The sequence below is a fragment of the Phoxinus phoxinus genome (assembly GCF_949152265.1).
Source record: "Phoxinus phoxinus genome assembly, chromosome: 7".
In the NCBI taxonomy this organism is placed as follows: domain Eukaryota; kingdom Metazoa; phylum Chordata; class Actinopteri; order Cypriniformes; family Leuciscidae; genus Phoxinus; species Phoxinus phoxinus.
The window spans coordinates 21,403,148-21,417,157 of NC_136882.1; positions in this window are offsets into that span (position 1 = coordinate 21,403,148).

The window sequence follows — 14,010 nt, forward strand, 5'->3', positions numbered from 1 at the left end:
AAACAGGGGGAACGGAATCCGACGGAAAAAAATCAGCTGTCGGAATCCGTTCCCCCTCTCCCATTATGAGAGATATTGATGTAGTGGCTTAAAAAATGCTGATTCTATTTTGTGTTTGGATGTAGTTACCTGGCACCAGTTCAGAAAAATATATTTTGGAGTTGTTGCCTTTTATTATGATAGGAAAATATGGGATCAAAAAACAAAAAAAGAGCCCTAGCCGGGACTTGAACTTGTGTCTCCTAAAAATCATCAGCTCTTAAAAGTCATTGCACTGACCACTAGACTATAGGGGTCAACAAACCAAACCCATTGAGATAGATATTAGAAGATCCTCTTTGTTTGAGAAAAACAGGGGGAACGGAATCCGACGGCAAAAAATCAGCTGTCGGAATCCGTTCCCCCTCTCCCATTACGAGAGATATTGATGTATTGGCTTAAAAAATGCTGATTCTATTTTGTGTTTGGATGTAGTTACCTGGCACCAGTTCAAAGAAATATATTTTGGAGTTGTTGCCTTTTATTATGATAGGAAAATATGGGATCAAAAAACAAAAAAAGAGCCCTAGCCGGGACTTGAACTTGTGTCTCCTAAAAATCATCAGCTCTTAAAAGTCATTGCACTGACCACTAGGCTATAGGGGTCAACAAACCAAAACCATTGAGATAGATATTAGAAGATCCACTTTGTTTGAGAAAAACAGGGGGAACGGAATCCGACGGCAAAAAATCAGCTGTCGGAATCCGTTCCCCCTCTCCCATTATGAGACATATTGATGTAGTGGCTTAAAAAATGCTGATTCTATTTTGTGTTTGGATGTAGTTACCTGGCACCAGTTCAAAGAAATATATTTTGGAGTTGTTGCCTCTTATTATGATAGGAAAATATGGGACCAAAAAACAAAAAAAGAGCCTTAGCCTGGACTTGTACTTGTGTCTCCTAAAAATCATCAGCTCTTAACCTTCATGCTGCATTAGGCCATTTTTGGTCATTTTCAGTTTAATTTCTTTGACCATTTTGGCTGTTTTAATGCAAATGGTATGTAATTTGGCAAAATTGTGACTTTTTGGATAAATTTACAAATTTTGATCCCATGTTGCATAATATGTATAACACACACTGTGTAGATCAAATAGGAACACCTAGCACCATAATGACCAAAAATGGCCCATTGAAACCCATTAAAACGTTGTTTAAAGCCAGGGCCGTCATTAATACATGAATCATGACTTATGTTGAAACATCCTTTCATTTTGAAGCAAAAGCATTATATTTGCATTATATAGTGTATTCCACCAGATGACGTCACTACACAGGTATTCCCTATGGGGGGAAATGCACGTTATTTTCCTGGTTTCCACTAGGGGCACTATTGAAGGTGTTATGAAGCATTTTAATGGCTCAATGATCTAAAATTATGTTTCTGAGTTGGTGTGGATGTCTGAGAGCAATGTGTGTCTGCGTTGACAAAAGTGTGTGTGTGTGTGTGTGTAGGGCCTAAATATATAATACATGGTGTTTAGGCGAGTGACAAAAATCATAATATCCTGAAGGTCATATTTTACCCTTTCTGTCTATACTCTCTCTCTCTCTCTCTCTCAGCCTCTCTCTGTGTGTGTGTGTCGGTGGTGTAGGATGTGTGTGTAGGCGTGTATGTGCAATAGAATTTAGAGGGAAAAAAAATCATGTTCATTGTGATCGTGTAGTTTTGCTTTCTTTCTAGAGCAAATTTTGATGTGTAGGGAGACAGGCACAGGTTATAGTCACCTAGTAGAAATCAGGAAAATGTTTTCAATACTGCAGATATTTGCATTATGTCAATTATATGAAAAATGGTACCAACTGGTAGCCTGGGTTTCCCCATGCTGCCTTGCGCGCAGCTCGATTTTATTCACGCTGCTAGGCGGCCTGGATTAGCCTGACTACGTCAGACTTCGTACTACCGCTCAATTTCATTTCGCTTCTGTACTTAGTCTGAGACATCGACATGTCTCTCAGTTTTCCTCCGGCCTGAAAACAGCCGGCCAATCAACGAACAGAGGGCGGGCTGAGAGCCGTGACGTAGACGCTAAGCGCCGAGTTTGAGATTGGGGAAATCGAAAACGACCGAATGTTCACTCCGGTATTTCTCTCGATGGTTTCGTTTTCGCATTATTTATAATGTGTTTTCAGTGGCAGTTCGATGCTGCTGAGCTGGCGCATAACACACGTCATAACCAAACGTTATGTGATTGGCTTACGGGTAACCAATGATTTTATACTTCAGACGAGCGCCCCCCGCGATAAAGAAAACACTTTTCAATGATGCCATGTCAGACTCTGTCTATGAAGAAAAGCGAAGTAGCAGATTTTGGTATTACCATGCTAAGCCTGGATACCATGGACTAGATTTTCACCTCAGCGAGGGGACCAATCACAGAACGGGGAGGGAGCAGCAAGACGATGACGACGTCTATGCGACACACCGAAGCAGTTTGTTTATATCAACATGTGCACTGCAGATTTACCTTCTACCCTCATGTTTGTCTTGGACAACCGGCAATAGTCGCTGAACAGTGACACCATCGTGTACACATAAATCTATGACCCATCGTCTTCTTCCTTGTCGAATTTCTGTCGCTCTACATACGTCATCTGGTATAATTGAAACGATTGGCTATGAGCTACGTACAGGCGCATTTGATAGACCTTCGTAGCGCCCAATAAACGGCTCTGGGCATTCGTACACCACGCCTCAAATACGAGAAAATGAACATGTGGTTCCACGTTAGCCAGACTAACCAACTGGTGGAAAACAGTAAAAAGTAAATATTTTACCCCAAGGCTTGGTCATGACAGGATATTTGAATAGAAATTATGATTTTATGATATTATGACAGTGGGTTCAAATGTTTTTATTTTAATGGGTTTAAATAGGATCAACTTTGTCCTTAACACGCTATGTGTGATTTTGGAAACAAATCTGACATAGCACAAAAAATAAAAATGCACCAAAAATAATTTTGCTGTTAATCTTTGACATATTCAAGACTGTGATAATCCAAAGCTAAAGTTTTCACTTTGCATTTAGTGTATGGAAAATAATTAAATTTTTGTGTTTTTTCCTCTTATACAAATTGATGGTATCGTCACCAAAATTGGAATTTAAAGGGTTAAAATCCTGAAATTAAATAAATATTTGGCAGTTATGATGAGGTCTGATGCTGGTTAAAATATTTAACTCAGTAAAAGTGGAAAATAATAATAATATATAATATTTTAGGCAGTGTTTAATATGTGACCATTTTTGGTCCTTAACGCGCTAAGTGTGATTTTTTTTTTAAATCTGACATAACACAAAGATTAGGGGCAACATTATTTCTGCTGCATTTACAGATTTTGACATATTCAAGACTGTGATAATCCAAAGCTAAAGTTTTCTCTTTGCATTTAGTGTATGGAAAATAATTGCATTTTTGTGTTTTTTCCTCTTATACAACTTGATGGTATCGTCACCAAAACTGGAATTTAAAGGGTTAAAATCCTGAAATTAAATAAATATTTGGTAGTTATGATGAGGACTGATGCTGGTTAACAGATCTAACTTAGTAAAAGTGGAAAATAATAATAATATATAATATTTTTAGGCAGTGTTTAATATGTGACCATTTTTGGTCCTTAATGCGCTAAGTGTGATTTTTTTTATTTTATCTGACATAACACAAAAAATAAAAATGCGTAAAAATCAATGTTGCTGCTAATCATGGACATATACCAGGCTGTGATAATTCCCTCCCAAGAAATCCACCTAGCATGTAGTACACAATTGTTTTACATTTTTTTATGTTTTTTCCATCGATAAAAACAGTGGCATCATGTAAACAAATGGCATTTAAGGGGTTAAAATTCTGAAAAATAAATAAATATTTGGTAGTTATTTTCAGGACTGATGTTGGTTAAAATATTTAACTCAGTGAAAGTGGAATTTTTTAAAAATATATAATTGTTTTATGGCAGTGTTTAGATTGGACATTTTTGTCCCTTAATGCACTCAACGTCGTAAAATATATAATGAGGCATAAAGGTTAAAAGTCATTGCACTGACCACTAGGCTATAGGGGTCTACAAACCAAAACCATTGAGATAGATATTAGAAGATCCACTTTGTTTGAGAAAAACAGGGGGAACGGAATCCCACGGCAAAAAATCAGCTGTCGGAATCCGTTCCCCCTCTCCCATTATGAGAGATATTGATGTAGTGGCTTAAAAAATGCTGATTCTATTTTGTGTTTGGATGTAGTTACCTGGCACCAGTTCAAAGAAATATATTTTTGGAGTTGTTGCCTTTTATTATGATAGGAAAATATGGGATCAAAAAACAAAAAAAGAGCCCTAGCCGGGACTTGAACTTGTGTCTCCTAAAAATCATCAGCTCTTAAAAGACATTGCAATGACCACTAGGCTATAGGGGTCAACAAACCAAAGCCATTGAGATAGATATTAGAAGATCCTCTTTGTTTGAGAAAAACAGGGGGAACGGAATCCGACGGCAAAAAATCAGCTGTCGGAATCCGTTCCCCCTCTCCCATTATGAGAGATATTGATGTAGTGGCTTAAAAAATGCTGATTCTATTTTGTGTTTGGATGTAGTTACCTGGCACCAGTTCAAAGAAATATATTTTGGAGTTGTTGCCTTTTATTATGATAGGAAAATATGGGATCAAAAAACAAAAAAAGAGCCCTAGCCGGGACTTGAACTTGTTTCTCCTAAAAATCATCAGCTCTTAAATCTCATTGCACTGACCACTAGGCTATAAGGGGTCAAGAAATCGGCATAAGTTTGATAGATATTAGAAGATAGTTTTTATTTGAGAAATATTACATTGAAACATTTGGCTGACGTTTGCATTTGAAATTAGTTTGAATACACCTTCTTGCTTTCTCTGGGAATCGAACCATTGACCTTGGCGTTGCAAGTGCCAATGCTCTACTGTTTGAGCTACATGAAGGCTTGATAAAGCCAGATTAAATGTATGGTGATTTCCTGGTTTTTGACTTTTTTATATTAGGAAAATCTGGTATAAAAAAAAGTCCAAGAGCCGGGACTTGAACTTGTGTCTCCTAAAAATCATCAGCTCTTAAAAGTCATTGCACTGACCACTAGGCTATAGGGGTCAATAAACCAAAACTATTGAGATAGATATTAGAAGATCCTCTTTGTTTGAGAAAAACAGGGGGAACGGAATCCGACGGCAAAAAATCAGCTGTCGGAATCCGTTCCCCCTCTCCCATTATGGGAGATATTGATGTAGTGGCTTAAAAAATGCTGATTCTATTTTGTGTTTGGATGTAGTTACCTGGCACCAGTTCAAAGAAATATATTTTGGAGTTGTTGCCTTTTATTATGATAGGATAATATGGGATCAAAAAACAAAAAAAGAGCCCTAGCCGGGACTTGAACTTGTGTCTCCTAAAAATCATCAGCTCTTAAAAGTCATTGCACTGACCACTAGGCTATAGGGGTCAACAAACCAAATTCATTGAGATAGATATTAGAAGATCCTCTTTGTTTGAGAAAAACAGGGGGAACGGAATCCGACGGCAAAAAATCAGCTGTCGGAATCCGTTCCCCCTCTCCCATTATGAGAGATATTGATGTAGTCGCTTAAAAAAATGCTGATTCTATTTTGTGTTTGGATGTAGTTACCTGGCACCAGTTCAAAGAAATATATTTTGGAGTTGTTGCCTTTTATTATGATAGGAAAATATGGGATCAAAAAACAAAAAAAGAGCCCTAGCCGGGACTTGAACTTGTGTCTCCTAAAAATCATCAGCTCTTAAAAGTCATTGCACTGACCACTAGGCTATAGGCGTCAACAAACCAAAACCATTGAGATAGATATTAGAAGATCCTCTTTGTTTGAGAAAAACAGGGGGAACGGAATCCGACGGCAAAAAATCAGCTGTCGGAATCCGTTCCCCCTCTCCCATTATGAGAGATATTGATGTGGTGGCTTAAAAAATGCTGATTCTATTTTGTGTTTGGATGTAGTTACCTGGCACCAGTTCAAAGAAATATATTTTGGAGTTGTTGCCTTTTATTATGATAGGAAAATATGGGATCAAAAAACAAAAAAAGAGCCCTAGCCGGGACTTGAACTTGTGTCTCCTAAAAATCATCAGCTCTTAAAAGTCATTGCACTGACCACTAGGCTATAGGGGTCAACAAACCAAAGCCATTGAGATAGATATTAGAAGATCCTCTTTGTTTGAGAAAAACAGGGGGAACGGAATCCCACGGCAAAAAATCAGCTGTCGGAATCCGTTCCCCCTCTCCCATTATGAGAGATATTGATGTAGTGGCTTAAAAAATGCTGATTCTATTTTGTGTTTGGATGTAGTTACCTGGCACCAGTTCAAAGAAATATATTTTTGGAGTTGTTGCCTTTTATTATGATAGGAAAATATGGGATCAAAAAACAAAAAAAGAGCCCTAGCCGGGACTTGAACTTGTGTCTCCTAAAAATCATCAGCTCTTAAAAGACATTGCAATGACCACTAGGCTATAGGGGTCAACAAACCAAAGCCATTGAGATAGATATTAGAAGATCCTCTTTGTTTGAGAAAAACAGGGGGAACGGAATCCGACGGCAAAAAATCAGCTGTCGGAATCCGTTCCCCCTCTCCCATTATGAGAGATATTGATGTAGTGGCTTAAAAAATGCTGATTCTATTTTGTGTTTGGATGTAGTTACCTGGCACCAGTTCAAAGAAATATATTTTGGAGTTGTTGCCTTTTATTATGATAGGAAAATATGGGATCAAAAAACAAAAAAAGAGCCCTAGCCGGGACTTGAACTTGTTTCTCCTAAAAATCATCAGCTCTTAAATCTCATTGCACTGACCACTAGGCTATAAGGGGTCAAGAAATCGGCATAAGTTTGATAGATATTAGAAGATAGTTTTTTATTTGAGAAATATTACATTGAAACATTTGGCTGACGTTTGCATTTGAAATTAGTTTGAATACACCTTCTTGCTTTCTCTGGGAATCGAACCATTGACCTTGGCGTTGCAAGTGCCAATGCTCTACTGTTTGAGCTACATGAAGGCTTGATAAAGCCAGATTAAATGTATGGTGATTTCCTGGTTTTTGACTTTTTTATATTAGGAAAATCTGGTATAAAAAAAAGTCCAAGAGCCGGGACTTGAACTTGTGTCTCCTAAAAATCATCAGCTCTTAAAAGTCATTGCACTGACCACTAGGCTATAGGGGTCAACAAACCAAAACCATTGAGATAGATATTAGAAGATCCACTTTGTTTGAGAAAAACAGGGGGAACGGAATCCGACGGCAAAAAATCAGATGTCGGAATCCGTTCCCCCTCTCCCATTATGAGAGATATTGATGTAGTGGCTTAAAAAATGCTGATTCTATTTTGTGTTTGGATGTAGTTACCTGGCACCAGTTCAAATAAATATATTTTGGAGTTGTTGCCTTTTATTATGATAGGAAAATATGGGATCAAAAGACAAAAAAAGAGCCCGAGCCGGGACTTGAACTTGTGTCTCCTAAAAATCATCAGCTCTTAAAAGTCATTGCACTGACCACTAGGCTATAGGAGTCAACAAACCAAAACTATTGAGATAGATATTAGAAGATCCTCTTTGTTTGAGAAAAACAGGGGGAACGGAATCTGACGGCAAAAAATCAGCTGTCGGAATCCGTTCCCCCTCTCCCATTATGGGAGATATTGATGTAGTGGCTTAAAAAATGCTGATTCTATTTTGTGTTTGGATGTAGTTACCTGGCACCAGTTCAAAGAAATATATTTTGGAGTTGTTGCCTTTTATTATGATAGGATAATATGGGATCAAAAAACAAAAAAAGAGCCCTAGCCGGGACTTGAACTTGTGTCTCCTAAAAATCATCAGCTCTTAAAAGTCATTGCATTGACCACTAGGCTATAGGGGTCAACAGACCAAAGCCATTGAGATAGATATTAGAAGATCCTCTTTGTTTGAGAAAAACAGGGGGAACGGAATCCGACGGCAAAAAATCAGCTGTCGGAATCCGTTCCCCCTCTCCCATTATGAGAGATATTGATGTAGTGGCTTAAAAAATGCTGATTCTATTTTGTGTTTGGATGTAGTTACCTGGCACCAGTTCAAAGAAATATATTTTGGAGTTGTTGCCTTTTATTATGATAGGAAAATATGGGATCAAAAAACAAAAAAAGAGCCCTAGCCGGGACTTGAACTTGTTTCTCCTAAAAATCATCAGCTCTTAAATCTCATTGCACTGACCACTAGGCTATAAGGGGTCAAGAAATCGGCATAAGTTTGATAGATATTAGAAGATAGTTTTTTATTTGAGAAATATTACATTGAAACATTTGGCTGACGTTTGCATTTGAAATTAGTTTGAATACACCTTCTTGCTTTCTCTGGGAATCAAACCATTGACCTTGGCGTTGCAAGTGCCAATGCTCTACTGTTTGAGCTACATGAAGGCTTGATAAAGCCAGATTAAATGTATGGTGATTTCCTGGTTTTTGACTTTTTTATATTAGGAAAATCTGGTATAAAAAAAAGTCCAAGAGCCGGGACTTGAACTTGTGTCTCCTAAAAATCATCAGCTCTTAAAAGTCATTGCACTGACCACTAGGCTATAGGGGTCAACAAACCAAAACTATTGAGATAGATATTAGAAGATCCACTTTGTTTGAGAAAAACAGGGGGAACGGAATCCGACGGCAAAAAATCAGCTGTCGGAATCCGTTCCCCCTCTCCCATTATGAGAGATATTGATGTAGTGGCTTAAAAAATGCTGATTCTATTTTGTGTTTGGATGTTGTTACCTGGCACCAGTTCAAAGAAATATATTTTGGAGTTGTTGCCTTTTATTATGATATGAAAATATGGGATCAAAAAACAAAAAAAGAGCCCTAGCCGGGACTTGAACTTGTGTCTCCTAAAAATCATCAGCTCTTAAAAGTCATTGCACTGACCACTAGGCTATAGGGGTCAACAAACCAAAGCCATTGAGATAGATATTAGAAGATCCTCTTTGTTTGAGAAAAACAGGGGGAACGGAATCCGACGGCAAAAAATCAGCTGTCGGAATCCGTTCCCCCTCTCCCATTACGAGAGATATTGATGTAGTGGCTTAAAAAATGCTGATTCTATTTTGTGTTTGGATGTAGTACCTGGCACCAGTTCAAAGAAATATATTTTGGAGTTGTTGCCTTTTATTATGATAGGAAAATATGGGATCAAAAAACAAAAAAAAGAGCCCTAGCCGGGACTTGAACTTGTGTCTCCTAAAAATCATCAGCTCTTAAAAGTCATTGCACTGACCACTAGGCTATAGGGGTCAACAAACCAAAACTATTGAGATAGATATTAGAAGATCCACTTTGTTTGAGAAAAACAGGGGGAACGGAATCCGACGGCAAAAAATCAGCTGTCGGAATCCGTTCCCCCTCTCCCATTATGAGAGATATTGATGTAGTGGCTTAAAAAATGCTGATTCTATTTTGTGTTTGGATGTAGTTACCTGGCACCAGTTCAAAGAAATATATTTTGGAGTTGTTGCCTCTTATTATGATAGGAAAATATGGGACCAAAAAACAAAAAAAGAGCCTTAGCCTGGACTTGTACTTGTGTCTCCTAAAAATCATCAGCTCTTAAAAGTCATTGCACTGACCACTAGGCTATAGGGGTCTAAAAACCAAAACCATTGAGATAGATATTAGAAGATCCACTTTGTTTGAGAAAAACAGGGGGAACGGAATCCGACGGCAAAAAATCAGCTGTCGGAATCCGTTCCCCCTCTCCCATTATGAGAGATATTTATGTAGTGGCTTAAAAAATGCTGATTCTATTTTGTGTTTGGATGTAGTTACCTGGCACCAGTTCAAAGAAATATATTTTGGAGTTGTTGCCTTTTATTATGATAGGAAAATATGGGATCAAAAAACAAAAAAAGAGCCCTAGCCTGGACTTGAACTTGTGTCTCCTAAAAATCATCAGCTCTTAAAAGTCATTGCACTGACCACTAGGCTATAGGGGTCAACAAACCAAAGCCATTGAGATAGATATTAGAAGATCCTCTTTGTTTGAGAAAAACAGGGGGAACGGAATCCCACGGCAAAAAATCAGCTGTCGGAATCCGTTCCCCCTCTCCCATTATGAGAGATATTGATGTAGTGGCTTAAAAAATGCTGATTCTATTTTGTGTTTGGATGTAGTTACCTGGCACCAGTTCAAAGAAATATATTTTTGGAGTTGTTGCCTTTTATTATGATAGGAAAATATGGGATCAAAAAACAAAAAAAGAGCCCTAGCCGGGACTTGAACTTGTGTCTCCTAAAAATCATCAGCTCTTAAAAGACATTGCAATGACCACTAGGCTATAGGGGTCAACAAACCAAAGCCATTGAGATAGATATTAGAAGATCCTCTTTGTTTGAGAAAAACAGGGGGAACGGAATCCGACGGCAAAAAATCAGCTGTCGGAATCCGTTCCCCCTCTCCCATTATGAGAGATATTGATGTAGTGGCTTAAAAAATGCTGATTCTATTTTGTGTTTGGATGTAGTTACCTGGCACCAGTTCAAAGAAATATATTTTGGAGTTGTTGCCTTTTATTATGATAGGAAAATATGGGATCAAAAGACAAAAAAAGAGCCCGAGCCGGGACTTGAACTTGTGTCTCCTAAAAATCATCAGCTCTTAAAAGTCATTGCACTGACCACTAGGCTATAGGGGTCAACAAACCAAAACTAATGAGATAGATATTAGAAGATCCACTTTGTTTGAGAAAAACAGGGGGAACGGAATCCGACGGCAAAAAATCAGCTGTCGGAATCCGTTCCCCCTCTCCCATTATGAGAGATATTGATGTAGTGGCTTAAAAAATGCTGATTCTATTTTGTGTTTGGATGTTGTTACCTGGCACCAGTTCAAAGAAATATATTTTGGAGTTGTTGCCTTTTATTATGATAGGAAAATATGGGATCAAAAAACAAAAAAAGAGCCCTAGCCGGGACTTGAACTTGTGTCTCCTAAAAATCATCAGCTCTTAAAAGTCATTGCACTGACCACTAGGCTATAGGGGTCAACAAACCAAATTCATTGAGATAGATATTAGAAGATCCTCTTTGTTTGAGAAAAACAGGGGGAACGGAATCCGACGGCAAAAAATCAGCTGTCGGAATCCGTTCCCCCTCTCCCATTATGAGAGATATTGATGTAGTCGCTTAAAAAAATGCTGATTCTATTTTGTGTTTGGATGTAGTTACCTGGCACCAGTTCAAAGAAATATATTTTGGAGTTGTTGCCTTTTATTATGATAGGAAAATATGGGATCAAAAAACAAAAAAAGAGCCCTAGCCGGGACTTGAACTTGTGTCTCCTAAAAATCATCAGCTCTTAAAAGTCATTGCACTGACCACTAGGCTATAGGGGTCAACAAACCAAAACCATTGAGATAGATATTAGAAGATCCTCTTTGTTTGAGAAAAACAGGGGGAACGGAATCCGACGGCAAAAAATCAGCTGTCGGAATCCGTTCCCCCTCTCCCATTATGAGAGATATTGATGTAGTGGCTTAAAAAATGCTGATTCTATTTTGTGTTTGGATGTAGTTACCTGGCACCAGTTCAAAGAAATATATTTTGGAGTTGTTGCCTTTTATTATGATAGGAAAATATGGGATCAAAAAACAAAAAAAGAGCCCTTGCCGGGACTTGAACTTGTGTCTCCTAAAAATCATCAGCTCTTAAAAGTCATTGCACTGACCACTAGGCTATAGGAGTCTACAAACCAAAACCATTGAGATAGATATTAGAAGATCCACTTTGTTTGAGAAAAACAGGGGGAACGGAATCCGACGGCAAAAAATCAGCTGTCGGAATCCGTTCCCCCTCTCCCATTATGAGAGATATTGATGTAGTGGCTTAAAAAATGCTGATTCTATTTTGTGTTTGGATGTAGTTACCTGGCACCAGTTCAAAGAAATATATTTTGGAGTTGTTGCCTTTTATTATGATAGGAAAATATGAGATCAAAAAACAAAAAAAGAGCCCTAGCCGGGACTTGAACTTGTGTCTCCTAAAAATCATCAGCTCTTAAATCTCATTGCACTGACCACTAGGCTATAAGGGGTCAAGAAATCGGCATAAGTTTGATAGATATTAGAAGATAGTTTTTATTTGAGAAATATTACATTGAACCATTTGGCTGACGTTTGCATTTGAAATTAGTTTGAATACACCTTCTTGCTTTCCCTGGGAATCGAACCATTGACCTTGGCGTTGCAAGAGCCAATGCTCTACTGTTTGAGCTACATGAAAGCTTGATAAAGTGAGATTAAATGTATGGTGATTTCCTGGTTTTTGACTTTTTTATATTAGGAAAATCTGGTATAAAAAAAAGTCCAAGAGCCGGGACTTGAACTTGTGTCTCCTAAAAATCATCAGCTCTTAAAAGTCATTGCACTGACCACTAGGCTATAGGGGTCAACAAACCAAAACTATTGAGATAGATATTAGAAGATCCTCTTTGTTTGAGAAAAACAGAGGGAACGGAATCCGACGGCAAAAAATCAGCTGTCGGAATCCGTTCCCCCTCTCCCATTATGAGAGATATTGATGTAGTGGCTTAAAAAATGCTGATTCTATTTTGTGTTTGGATGTAGTTACCTGGCACCAGTTCAAAGAAATATATTTTGGAGTTGTTGCCTTTTATTATGATAGGATAATATGGGATCAAAAAACAAAAAAAGAGCCCTAGCCGGGACTTGAACTTGTGTCTCCTAAAAATCATCAGCTCTTAAAAGTCATTGCATTGACCACTAGGCTATAGGGGTCAACAGACCAAAGCCATTGAGATAGATATTAGAAGATCCTCTTTGTTTGAGAAAAACAGGGGGAACGGAATCCGACGGCAAAAAATCAGCTGTCGGAATCCGTTCCCCCTCTCCCATTATGAGAGATATTGATGTAGTGGCTTAAAAATTGCTGATTCTATTTTGTGTTTGGATGTAGTTACCTGGCACCAGTTCAAAGAAATATATTTTGGAGTTGTTGCCTTTTATTATGATAGGAAAATATGGGATCAAAAGACAAAAAAAGAGCCCGAGCCGGGACTTGAACTTGTGTCTCCTAAAAATCATCAGCTCTTAAAAGTCATTGCACTGACCACTAGGCTATAGGGGTCAACAAACCAAAACTATTGAGATAGATATTAGAAGATCCTCTTTGTTTGAGAAAAACAGGGGGAACGGAATCCGACGGCAAAAAATCAGCTGTCGGAATCCGTTCCCCCTCTCCCATTATGGGAGATATTGATGTAGTGGCTTAAAAAATGCTGATTCTATTTTGTGTTTGGATGTAGTTACCTGGCACCAGTTCAAAGAAATATATTTTGGAGTTGTTGCCTTTTATTATGATAGGATAATATGGGATCAAAAAACAAAAAAAGAGCCCTAGCCGGGACTTGAACTTGTGTCTCCTAAAAATCATCAGCTCTTAAAAGTCATTGCACTGACCACTAGGCTATAGGGGTCAACAAACCAAATTCATTGAGATAGATATTAGAAGATCCTCTTTGTTTGAGAAAAACAGGGGGAACGGAATCCGACGGCAAAAAATCAGCTGTCGGAATCCGTTCCCCCTCTCCCATTATGAGAGATATTGATGTAGTCGCTTAAAAAAATGCTGATTCTATTTTGTGTTTGGATGTAGTTACCTGGCACCAGTTCAAAGAAATATATTTTGGAGTTGTTGCCTTTTATTATGATAGGAAAATATGGGATCAAAAAACAAAAAAAGAGCCCTAGCCGGGACTTGAACTTGTGTCTCCTAAAAATCATCAGCTCTTAAAAGTCATTGCACTGACCACTAGGCTATAGGGGTCAACAAACCAAAACCATTGAGATAGATATTAGAAGATCCTCTTTGTTTGAGAAAAACAGGGGGAACGGAATCCGACGGCAAAAAATCAGCTGTCGGAATCCGTTCCCC